We start from the raw sequence: 12,976 nt of genomic DNA, 5'->3' as shown, positions 1-12,976 counted from the left end.
ATCCATCCATCCATCCATCCATCCATCCATCCATCCATCCATCCATCACCTGCTTGTTCCTTTACGGGTCACGGGGGGTCACTGGTGCCCATATCCAGTAGTCACTGTGCAAGAGGTGGGGGACACCCTGGACAGGTCTCCAATCCATCACAGGGACACATAGAGACAAACGAGACAAACCATTCACTCTCTCTCTCTCACACCTAGAGACAATTTAGAGTTACCAATCTGCCTAACATGCATGTTTTTGGTCTGTGGGAGAAAACCCACGCATGCATTGAGAGAACATGCAAACTCCACCCAGAAATGTCCTGGGCCGGGATTTGAACCTGCAACCTTCTCACTGAGAGGCAACAACTCTAACAACTGAGCCCGTAGTTATGGCCATTTTTGTAATTTTAAGATCACTGGTCTGTAACAGTCTTTATTGTATCGGACTAACTCCCAACGTTAATTGGTTAAAGATATTGATCCAATGATTACTTATTATTCTTAAAGTTTTAATAAAATCTGTCTATTTTTTAGTAAATATTTTGGTAAAATGTAGGCACCTAAACACACAGACTGAAGAAAAAACATTAACATCCCTCTTTCATCAGCACGCAATAAAAACAAGTTCCCTTCTTTGATTCTTTGTTTTTCTCAATAATGTGAAGCAACCGTAACACAAAAGGGATGTCTCCAAAATGTCTAATGAACTGAGCAGTGCCTGTCATTGCTTCAACGACTTAATGAAGCCACTGATGTTGTGGATCTCATGCCTAAAAGAGCTTAAGACACTTTATGCTGTTTTTTCTGTTCTCTGAAAACAGCTAGGTGCATTACGTCATGGTAATAACGGCGTTCCACTGCTGCAGTTGGGAATAAGGTGTTATCTTTGTTTTTTTTTTCAAGATTCAAAGAACTCTCGTTTACTGAGTGTTCCTCATTCTGTCAATTCTGAAGCCTGAAAAGAAACAAACACCTGGTTAAGGAGCTTTCTGCAATGTGAAGACAAGTTATGTGTTTTACTTGATAGAGTAGCTCTAAGTGTATTAGCTCATGTTAAGATGGTGGGCTGGCATCGCCACACTCACGAGAACCCGACAATCAGTGGAAAATGGTTGTAGCACACTCAAAAACTCCTTTTTTTCATGTGACAGATTGTGTGTTGCATTTCTCTCCTGCTGTTGCAGTTTGTTCACAGACAGGCACACTACCTATATTCCGGACAAATGAAGACAAAAAAAAACCACACGACAGACCTCAAAAATACAGATTTGAAGTCGTTTGCTGGCACAATTAGTCATAACCTTATTGTGTCTTCCAGTTATCTCCCCCTTCTGTCAAACAGTACCCGGCATTGGGTTTAAAAATAGCTGAGTACAAACACAAACACAGAGCTTTTGCAGGGACAGCCCCGGTGTGCTGGCACCAAACCAGAGAGGTGGTGATAACAAGGCTGAAGTTAGTTGAAGTTTTTTTTCTTTTCTGCACCTCAAACCTTCTTACACCCCTTTCAAAAAATGATTCATCCCAAAATGAAACGTTTCTTTCCAAAGGTAAAGATAAAACACACACACCAAATACAGTTGAGCTAAGACCCCCCCGCACCCAGACACACACAAGCCCACTTACCCACCCCTATATTACTCTCATACACGTTCTCATACACACACACACACACTGTTTCACACCCCGTTCCTGCCTCCCATTCTCTCACATCTCTCTTCTCTCTCCTCCCTTGGCACCTCGATGTGTTTCTTTTTAATTGAGATGCATTTCAATGTGGTGCAAATTAGCTTTCTACGGCTCAAGTCTAAACTTGCAATGAAATGTATATATGCGTGTGTGAACGCCCGTGCACGTATGCGTGCATAAGAGTGTGTGTGCGTGCACAGAGAATTCCCACAGTTGAAGAAGAAGGCGCTACCTTCCTGTTCGTTTCTCCATCGTCTCCACTGATGCCTCATCTCTCCCACAAACGTACATTTTTAGCACAGTATTCATAAAATTGGCTTCTTTTGGACTGTTTTAGTTTGTGTCCTTTGGCTGGTGAAATTTACTCGGCCTCTCTGTGGATTTGAATTCTGATCTGTGCCTGTGAGACATGACAGTGGATGGGAGCTCATTAGGGAGAGGGACGGAAGTCAGTGGGGGGGTCAGGAAGGTTACAGAGACATATATCCGTTATGCAAGGCTTGTCCTGCTCTTTTCTGATGTGATCTGCCGCTCTTTTTCTAATGATTGGAACTGGCTGCTCTAATGTGAACCTGTGCAAAGTGAAACAGCAACACTAAGACAAAACTCACAGTATGACCTACTTAGAACTCATCAGCCGGGCTCAGCCTTAGCAATAAGGTGAGGAGTTCTGTCATCCAGGGGAATCTCGGCGTAGAGTCACTGATCCGCTACATCGAAAGGAGTCTGCTGAGGAGGTTCAAGCATCTGCCTCCTGGGTGCCTCCCTCTGGAGGTGTCCAGGCATATCCTACTGGGAGAAGACTCCAGGGCTGACCCAGAACCTGCTGGAAAGGTTATGCACCTTCTCTGGCCTGGGGATGTTTTGGGATCCACAAACGTTTTGCTAGGGAGAAGATTTTTGGGTTTCACTTTTGACCTGTTGCCATAACGACCATGGATAAGTGGCAGAAAATGGATTGATGAATGGATAGTTTACTGTATACACTTTTTTATACCTGCTTGTACTTTTTCCAAGGTTGCAAATGTTTGATGCCTATCTCCATTGGTCAATGGGTACACCTTGAATATGTCACCATCTAATCTAATCCCATGCCAAATTCAGAACCACTCAAAACAAGCAACCATTTACAAATACTCATAAGGATTAACCTAATATGCACAATTTTAAATAGGAGAATGTGGAAAACACCCCCCAACCTACACAGGGAGAACTTACTCCACGAAGAAGGGTCTCAGCTGAGAAACAAACCTGTGCGGTGGCATTGTTAACCACTGCCCCGTCTTTTTGAGGCAATTGTTAGAAGGGCATCACGTATGCATTCCTTCACATTCTGTGAAATAATGCATATCGCCTTGCTGTTGTTCAAACCAGAATTCTAGACTAAAATCATCTTGTTATGAGAAATGATGGTAATAATTGGTTAGGGCAAAGCTTCTAAATAGCTACTACAACATCAAATTTAGCTTAACATACAGTATGTAAAACTAAGTGAGTCATTTTGTCTTTAATGTTGATTGGCCATCCAAAAATAGGCTGACACAAACAGTTAATGCCTACATTTTAAACAAAAATAAAGCATAATATATAATGCACAGAGAATGTGTTAGTGATGATGCCCAGCTACTACTACACCTAGTTTTAACTCAGTATAATTCATTAAAATAAAGACATTTCAACATTTGCTAAAGTCAATTAGCTGTGGCAGCCATCTTGATTTGGGTTGACTCCAAATGGCAATGAGTTGCTGATGATTACTGTTTGAAAGTTTCATTAAACTCAATCCAGTGTGTATTTTTTGTTAACAGATGACATTTTGTTAATAAGAAGAGTTGATTGTAAAAAGTAAGAGCAAAGATTTAAAAAGAGATCTTGCACAAACAGTAGTGGTCAAAGTATGTATTGAAAATGGCTCTCAGTCACTACCACATCACATTTTAGCTTAATATCTATAAAACTGGCTGAGTTATAGTCATTATTGCTCTTGCTAAGGTTGCTTAGCTGGGACATCAGTCTTAAATGCATACTTGAAAGTTAGTCAGTTGAAGATGTACATCCAATAAGTACGTCCTGAAAGATTCCATTCAAGCTCATAAGGTTTTTTTTGCAAGCAGTAATGAAAGCAGTTAGATTGATTTGGTTTATACAGTAGTTTTAACATTTATTGAATGTTTTCAAGAAACAGATAAGTAATTTAAACTAAATGCCTATTGTCTGAAAAAATACATGTTATATGTTGATACAGGTTGGTCACAAGGGTAGTGTGCAAGTCACTTGCACAATATAAGCAACTTGAGTACCTTTGCTCTTTGAATCATTCACTGGGACGTCAGTTTTGCCACAAAGTGTCGGAAAAATATTATATACAACTTAAAGGTTTGCTACACCTATGTTTATCTCTCATAATAAACATTCATGAAACAGATTTATCACTCACTGTGCATTATATAAATTTACTCTGATGCATGCTCAATAATCCATCTATCCATTATCTTTACCCGCTTCTTCCATTTTGGGTTGCGGGGGTCGCCAGCACCTATGTCCAGCCATCAATGTGTGAGAGACGGGGAACACCCTAGACAGGTCTCCAGTCCATCACAGGGACACATAGAGACAAATGAGACAAACAACCATTCACTCTCTCACACCTAGGGACAATTTAGAGTTACCAATCAGCCTAACATGCATGTTTTTTGTCTGTGGGAGGAAACCAGAGTACCTGGAGAAAACCCACGCATGCACGGAGAGAACATACAAATTCTACCCAGAAAGGCCCCTGGACCAGGATTTGAACAAGGGTGACCTGCTCGCTGAGAGGCAGCAGCTCTACCAGTTGCGCCACCGTGCTGCCCTGCTCAATAATCCAGGTAGAAAAATCTAATGTCCAGAGGAACTGATTTAACTTTGTTAGACATCTTGAAATTGCATCCTGTTAAGTTACTAAAATCTAAAGTGTGTCCACTAGGGATGTGCGATATGGCGTAAAATTCATATCACGATATGTATTGTAATGGGTGGCAGTAACGATATATATCACGATATGTTTTTAGTATAAAACTTGCAATAGGAATGAAAAGAAAAGCATAGGGTGTCCTTTTGCCATCATTAATTTGGAAAACTGCTATACCACAAAATAATCTCAATTAAGAAAACTCCACTACTAGGTCCAGAGAGTTTTTAAATAACTAACAAACCAAGTATTAGGCTTCTTTCTTGCAGTGCAAAACAGTGCAAAATATATCAAATGTAGTTTTAGCCATGTTTTAAACAAAAGAATATGTTAACGCTTAACAGTTCCCAGTATTCTCACTTAAGAAATGAACAGCAACAGAGCAGCATTTTACACTGAAACACTTCACCCTCCAACACTCTAGTTGGTAACTCCTTCTGCTTTAAGGAGAGCTGACACAAAATGGCGACCAGTTTCCTCTGTGGCTTTGACCAGAGGGTCTCACAGTAAAATCATACAACACAGTGTTCTTTTCACAGATCAGAGAGCAGGTTTAACCCCCTTTTTTTTTTTTTTTTAGCTCAAATGCAGTCTCTAAAGCTGGCCAACGAACTTTTGACAAAAAAAACCCTTTCGACATAACACAGTGTTTTGTGCATGTGTCCGAATACAAGTACGGCAAGCCGGCCATAGTTAGCTTGTAGCTTCACTACTTAGCTCTCAAAGAAAGAACTTTAACACCACTTACGCACAGTTTTCATCTCAAAAAAGTAACGATTATATCTGACAACTCTGATTTTACATCAGACACAGCATTACTGTGGTTAGCAGGTAGAATATTTAGCCACTATCGTAGGCTAAATGTTTATTGTTTCTACCATGTACCGTATATATTGTGCATTCCTAGTGTCCACATTCAAAATAATGTAACTAGAGTACATTATACGACTTTTTATTCTTCATTGAACATTTACAAAAATTGGATGTCACATAAATGCTTATGTACTCTCCCAAAACACCACTTTATTTCTACAGTCTATACGTTAGTCTGCCTTCAGGGCCAGGCCTCCTGTGCAAAAGAGATCTGTGATCTCAGTGGGATTTGCTTGGTTAAATAAAGGTTAATAATATTAATACATATGTCACCAACTCTTGGCGATGTTTTGTCACTGCATTAATTCAGAATAATTCACTCTTCACCCTTTCACACCTCACATGTGCATATTTTAAACTATTTTCTGATCACTATTATCTTTGTCTCTGGGATTTTGATTCCTAAACAATAAATCTTCACGTTTTGATGCCAAATACAAGACAATTAAACAAAAACTGTAAATAAATAAATTAAATACCATTAGTTTTAAATGCAAATATCTCCTGTAAGAGTCCTGTGAGCTTATCAAAGTTAAGTCAGGTCCTCTGGACAGGTTTTTTTTTTTTTGTTGAAACGCTTCGTCCTTCATCTAAAGGACTTCATCGGTACAAAAAAGCCACAACAAACTCAATCCCATAAGTGGCTTACTCACATGGTGGGCCAACCAGTTTTATGGTGAAAAGATATGGATGAAAAACAAAACGTTTCAACAAAAAGAATCTGTCAGAGTACCTGAATTAACTTTGTTGGATTGTTTACCTGGATTATTGAGCATGAACTTTGATGTTCAGTCCTCAGACTTCTTCAGTCTTGAGTTTTGGATAAAAGACACAATGTTTCAATAAAGAAGAACACGTCTAGAGAACCTGACTCAACCTTGTTAGATTTATTTACCTGGATTATTGACAAGTCCTGTGAGTTATTCAATTTTCAGTAATTTTTTTTTATTTTATTTTTTTTGCCCATTAACAGACTGGAAATGCTCATGTGTGATGCTTCACAAATGGTTTTATGGGTCGTGCCTGATAAAAGTGACAAACAGCCAATGTGGTGATCTCAGTTTGTCAGCGTGATCCTGGCATAAGGCTCTTTGTGCCACTTTGGGTTCAAACGTGTGTGAGCACATACATGAGAGAGAGCACAAGGAGTCATTTGGGAGAGTGATGCTGACAGTGGAGTGACCTTGGGGCTCCCAGTCTTCCTCCTGTCAATGAAAGAAATGACTTAGTGCCTCCCACTCCACCCATGATGGCTCATTTATTATCATTAGGCACATAGTCAAAAGATGCTGTGTAGGCCCTAAAGACATGGGGTGGGTGCGTGTGTGTTGTACGATTGCCTGCATGTATATATAACTGAGGAGTGACAGACAACAGCACAGACAGAAAATGAAAGCTTTATCTTTTATAGGTACTGCATGTGAGCATATGTTTGTCAGCCTGTTTGTCACAGGTGCGTTTGGCTTCGTGTTGGCCCTTGAATGCCTGTTTATCCATATTTTGACTGCAGACGTGTTGCTTGTCTGTCCGCATCTGCTTTCAAGCTGCACCCCTCTTGCTGACTGTATGAATTAGAGTCCGTGCCATAAGCCTAACCTTACATCACCTCCGCCAGCCAGTGAGCAACATCAGTGGTATATGGCTACATCAGGGCGGCCTCTGTGCTGTCGTTTCTCAGCATGATGGATGGAGACTTCTGTGGGCCAGTCAATACCCAATCTGAGCTCCACTGTCCTGATTTAAGATACAGCCGAACCCAGGTGACACACTCAGACGCATGCCACTTTAATCACTCCAAGCATCAACTCTGCACTGCCAAGATGGGTGTGTGGTTGGCCTCGGAGTGTTTGTCTGCGTGTGTGTTTGCGCGTGTGGTTGCATTATTATCTCACTCAGTCAAGCGCTGCTGTAATCACACAGCGATCGGCAAGTGCTTGCACCTCTGACAGAGTTAACATTTCTTTATAACGTAGAGGTGCTGGCATATATAACGCATAGGAGGGAAGATTTATGTTATGAGTAGCTGCAATTGTAACAGAAAACATACATTATCTGAAGGGTAATAAAATCTGTATGGAGCCTGGAGTAAAGTGAATGTTCTCATACGGTAACTGCTTCCCACAAAACATGTTCATATACTTGAAGGTACCTTGAAATTGACAATGTAGGGTTTCTGTGAAGTTGGAGCCATGACAGGATTGAAGTCTGGCAACTTTATAGCACTAAGTCTGTTTTCACTTTATCTTTTGAGAGGAAAATGTGTAAAAATTCATGTCCAGCTTGCTGTTGGCTGCTGATGTTGATGTTTGTCAGACATATTGATTTCAGTTGTTATGTTCACCCAAATAAGGCCAATAAGATATTTTATTTGTTTTCATTCAAGAAAGAGATGTCAGGTAGGCGCGGGCACATGAGATTGTGATGGTATGATAGCATCAAGCAAAAAAAAAGATATTTATATATTTTTATAAAGACCCAGCAGTACTTAAAGGAATGCATGTCACCTGCCACCTTTCATGGCAGAGTTTTGGACTAAAAGATCATCTTATATTGATAAATGACAGACTTGTTGTCTTTTTGGTCAAACCTTGAAAACAGGGCTAACATTACAGAAAAATGCAAGCTGTCACATTCAGATATGTTTTTCTGACTGACTCGGTTACTTTCACGTCAAATTATGTTTCAATATCTGTAAAACTGACCAAATTCGATACATTTTTTAAATTGGCTAATCAGTGTTTCCACTATAGGTCACTTGCCTTGGCAGGGCGCTCATCTCTTCCGTGATTTTTGTCGACCTGGGGGGTGGGGTGAAGGGTGGGGGTGGAGACGGTGGAGACTAAGAAGACTCGTCTGTGTTGCACGCTGTTTGTACCGACAGTTTTCGTGGTGGTGGTGGGGAGGGGGTGTTAGGGAAACGAAGTGCTACCTAGATTTTAGCATGTCTGTATTGCACGCCACTAGCTTAGCGCTACTTCCGGCTGTTGTCGTGTGTGTGGGGGGTGGGGTTCGTAAGGCAGGGCGCTCTATTCTGCGTGCGTGCGGTTGGGGAGAGCTGTCTCGGACACTCGGACTGTAAGCACAGGATCTCCACAGGGCTGTGTGCTTTCCCCCCTGCTTTTCTCCCTGTACACCAACTGCTGCACCTCCAGCCATGACTCTGTGAAACTTATTAAGTTTGCAGATGACACCACCCTCATCGGGCTCATCTCGGACGGTGATGAGTCTGCATACAGGAGGGAGGTGGACCGGCTGGTGACCTGGTGCAGCAGCAACAACCTGGAACTCAATGCCCAGAAGACAGTGGAGATGATTGTGGATTTCAGGAAAGCCACAGCCCCTCTGCCCCCCTTCACCTGTAATGATACCCCCATCACCACTGCAAACTCTTATCGGTTCCTCGGCACCACCGTCACCCAGGACCTCAAGTGGGAGCCGACCATCAGCTCCCTCATCAAGAAGGCCCAGCAGTGACTGTACTTCCTGCGACAGCTGAAGAAGGCCAAGCTGCCGGCCAAGCTGATGATGCAGTTCTACACGGCCATCATCGAGTCCATCCTCAGCTCCTCCATCACGGTGTGGTACGCCGGGGCCACTGCCAGGGACAGACTCAGACTGCAGCGCGTTGTGCGCTCAGCTGAGAAGGTGATCGGCTGCAGCCTTCCATCCCTCCACGACCTGTACGTCTCCAGGACTGTGAGGCGAGCAGGTCGGATCACAGCTGACCCTGCTCACCCTGCACACGGACTGTTTGAACCACTCCCCTCAGGCAGGAGGCTTCGGTCCATTCGGACCAGAACCTCCCGCCATAAGAACAGTTTCTTCCCCTCTGCTGTTGGACTCCTGAACACTCATAATGCTACCTCATAATGTCTGCTTTGGTCACATTACATCAGTCAATCAACCTTTATTTATACAGGTAAATCCCATTGAGCCTCGAGGACTCATTTACAAGAGAGACCTGAAATACATCTGTATTATAACTGAATACTCCATCTGTACTGTTTTCTAAGCTTTTTTATTGTTTTCTATTGTATGGGTGTACATGAGGTTATGTTATGTTTTTAATTTTACTTTATTTGTGGGTGTACACAGGCTTATGTCTTATGTAATGTTCTCATTTTTACTTAATTTTTACTTTATTTTTACTTTATTTTACTTTACTACTATTCGCACCTTATGTCGAAGCAAATTCCTAGTTTGTGAATCTCGTTCATTGACATGGCAATAATAAACTGATTCTGATTCTGATTCTGTTCTGTTGACAGGGCGGGGCGCCCTGCTTGTATAATGGCAGGGGAAACACTGGGCTAATGTTAATCAGTTGTGGTACCATCTTGAAGTTGATGGATTCCAAAAGTGAATCATTTGTAGAAGAACATCCAATTACAGTATTACACTTTGAAAGTTTTGTTAAAATCCATCCAACGGTCCATGAGATGTTTTGCTAACAGACAGACTTCTTGCTTCAAGCAGGTTTGAAACAGACAGATATTGTCTAAAGTGTGAGCAAATTGTGAGTATTTGAAATATGTGTTACAAATGACTGTCAACTACAAATGCAACAAATTTTAGCCAAATATTCGTGAAATTGATTGAATTATAGACGTTTTGTGTTTTGTAAATGTCCATCGGCTGTGGCAGCCATCTTGAAGTGGATCATAACAACATCATGGCGTGGATTAGCTTTTTAACAGATTGTCTGTTAGCTAGCTAAGGTCAGACAGACAGTCAGACATTTAAACATGGTCTTTTCTAAAGTAACAGTGAAAGCCTGCAAAGTTGATAGTTATCTGGATAGTTAGCTTGCAGCAAGCTGTTTGTTTTATTGGTGAACATGTTAACTCTTGTAGCTCACTTTTTGCAAATCTTCTTTTGGCTTTTCCCTCTTTAGGGGTCGCAACAGCGAGTCATCCTCCTCCATCCACCTCTGTCCTCACTCCATCTACCTCCATGTCCTCTCTAACTGCATCCATAGATCGTCTCTTTGGCCTTTGCTAATATTTCTTTCCAAACGGGGTTGCTTTGAAAATAATTGGTTTGTTTATCTGGTAGCAAGCTATGACTGTATGTGATGACTTTTTCTTTTATTGCTAGTAGAAAAAATTTAACACCTGACTATTTCTTTTTACTGGAAAGGTTTAGGGGAGCTCTCCTTTAAAAAGCATCATTCACAGCGTCATGCAGGAACATGCAGGGGATGGGATGAGTATCTACTTCAGACAGCTCATTATAAGAAGTTTAAATTGTGTAAACGTCATGACATAAAATGTAGTGGTTTTGACACCATGACTTCCTTTAGAATTGAGGCGTACTGTGAAACCAGAAATCAGCTTGTGCCTAGTGCCGGGAGAAAATTAGAAATGATGTCATCTTGTAGTTCATCCAGCACCTCAGATCTATTTAAGCTTGTATTGATCACAAAACTGTCGGCATAGCACATGCAGGGAAGTACTCTTCATGGCTGAGCAGATGGTGGTGCCGGGCTGAGCCGTGTCCTCATGCTGAGCTGAAAACTAGCTTTTTAAAGTTTTACTGTGAACAATAAAAGCAATATATTTTTAACTGCTTTCACTGAGGCTAAAAATGTTGTTTTTGTAAATTTATAAATATATATATTTTTTCTTTTCTTTCAGTGTTAAACTTTATAAGTCCCCTTCAATGTTGCTAGTCGTGTTGCAAAGTAATGCATCTTCAGACGTCGTCTCTGGTTAAACCAAACACTGTTTTTCTTTGTGACTTTAAAGCCAGAAGACTGAGCCAATAAAAAAGGCTAACTCTGAAAGCAGCAGGATGTGATGCAAACACTGCTCTGCAGGAATACAGTAGTGGTGTTTTCTAACAGCACATCAAGGTGACTGTTGACTCATTTGTTATATTGAACAGTTTTATGTTGATAACAGCATTTCTTGTATTTAGACAAATCTGATAAATATCAAGAAGTGACAAAAAAATGTACAGACAGAAAAGAAGCACAGAAGTAAAATAGTTACTCTGTTTATGCTTGGATAGAAATCACTCGGTATGAAATGAAAGTGTGCACAAAGGCTGATTTGTATGATTCAGACATTTGTGTTCACACACAAAGGTCTTCTGAATTATATCTTAAATATATCACATGGTATTTGCGCTTAGCTTTATAATGCAAAATATATTGTTTAGTTTAAGTTAAATTTGGTGATTTGTGAGTTTTTGCAGTTCTGGTATCCAGGCCATGACTGTTTCTGGAGTTTTATAAGATTTAATAAAACATACTGAATAATTAAGTCTGTCTAAAGTCAGCTTTCGGTCAGCAATTACTATGTCAATATTTAATTCAGCCTAATGATTTTTCAGAACTCAGAGCCTTTCAGTCCTTATCCTTAGGGCCTGCATGTTTTAGACGTGTCCCTGCTCCAACACACGATAAAAAAGGATTGATTTTCTGTTTCAGCATGGCAACAGGTTCAGCAAAATTCTGTTAATGATCCATCAGAAGCTCAGATATAAAACATGGAGGACAGCTTGTTCCAAGGATCAAGACAGAGGAAAAACTGTCCTAATTTGAACCAAGCGCCTCAACAAGTCCCAGCCGATATGAACATTTTGCCTCAGATCGCTGTAACAATAACAATTTATGCTAAATTAAAAAAATGCATTGGAACTGACACATTGTATCATTAATTATCTTTATAAATTACACAGATTAGACAAGTATAGTTTAAATAAAGCTAAAGCTAACTTGCTAACCAACCAATTAGCTGATTATCTTGTTAACCGAGAGAAAACAAACAAACAAAAAAATTAACACAAAACTGAAAAATGAAATTATGAAAAAAGAGAGTTTTGAATAAACTAGAATAACTTTTTTAAACGTTTTTATAGAAGAGCTGTCTGGAGTTTGATTTATTATAACTTTTTGTTCAAATAAAATATATATTTTTTTCATTCTATGTTTATTTACACAGGCTAGTCTCACTGAGGACGCAATTACAAGAGAGACCTGCTCCATGTTTTCATGTTTCATGATAGAAACAACTGCAGTCACTCAAAACTGATCAGATTGAAAAGGATTAAGATGTCGGAGTGGTTGAGATTGTTCACACCATTTTTGTCCCCACAAATAGTTAAAGAATACCAATAAAAATGTACTGTGAAATTAATGATTCCATTCTAATAAGAAAAATAAACTTTATTTAGAAAACATTAATCAGAAATTAAATAGAGCAACGTTCCATCTTGATTACTTAAATAACTGACCTTATTTTGTTGGGAATTGAAACTAGTTTAAACTTATTATTATTATTCATTTTAAAAAGCAGGGTTATCCAAGTGTGGCCATTTGCCACACTTGGTGTGATTTAGTGTGACCCACAACTGGAATTTAAGAACATTGTGCCGGTAATTTTGGCTCACAGGTTTAAAAGATTTGATGCAGATTTACACCTTCTGCAAGTTTAATGGTGATACCTTATATATATATATATATATATA

The sequence above is a fragment of the Nematolebias whitei genome, chromosome 3 (assembly GCF_014905685.2).
Source record: "Nematolebias whitei isolate Nwh7 chromosome 3, NemWhi1, whole genome shotgun sequence".
NCBI classification, from domain to species: Eukaryota; Metazoa; Chordata; class Actinopteri; order Cyprinodontiformes; family Rivulidae; genus Nematolebias; species Nematolebias whitei.
The sequence above is the reverse complement of the archived record's forward strand: the minus strand, read 5'-3'. Positions refer to the sequence as shown.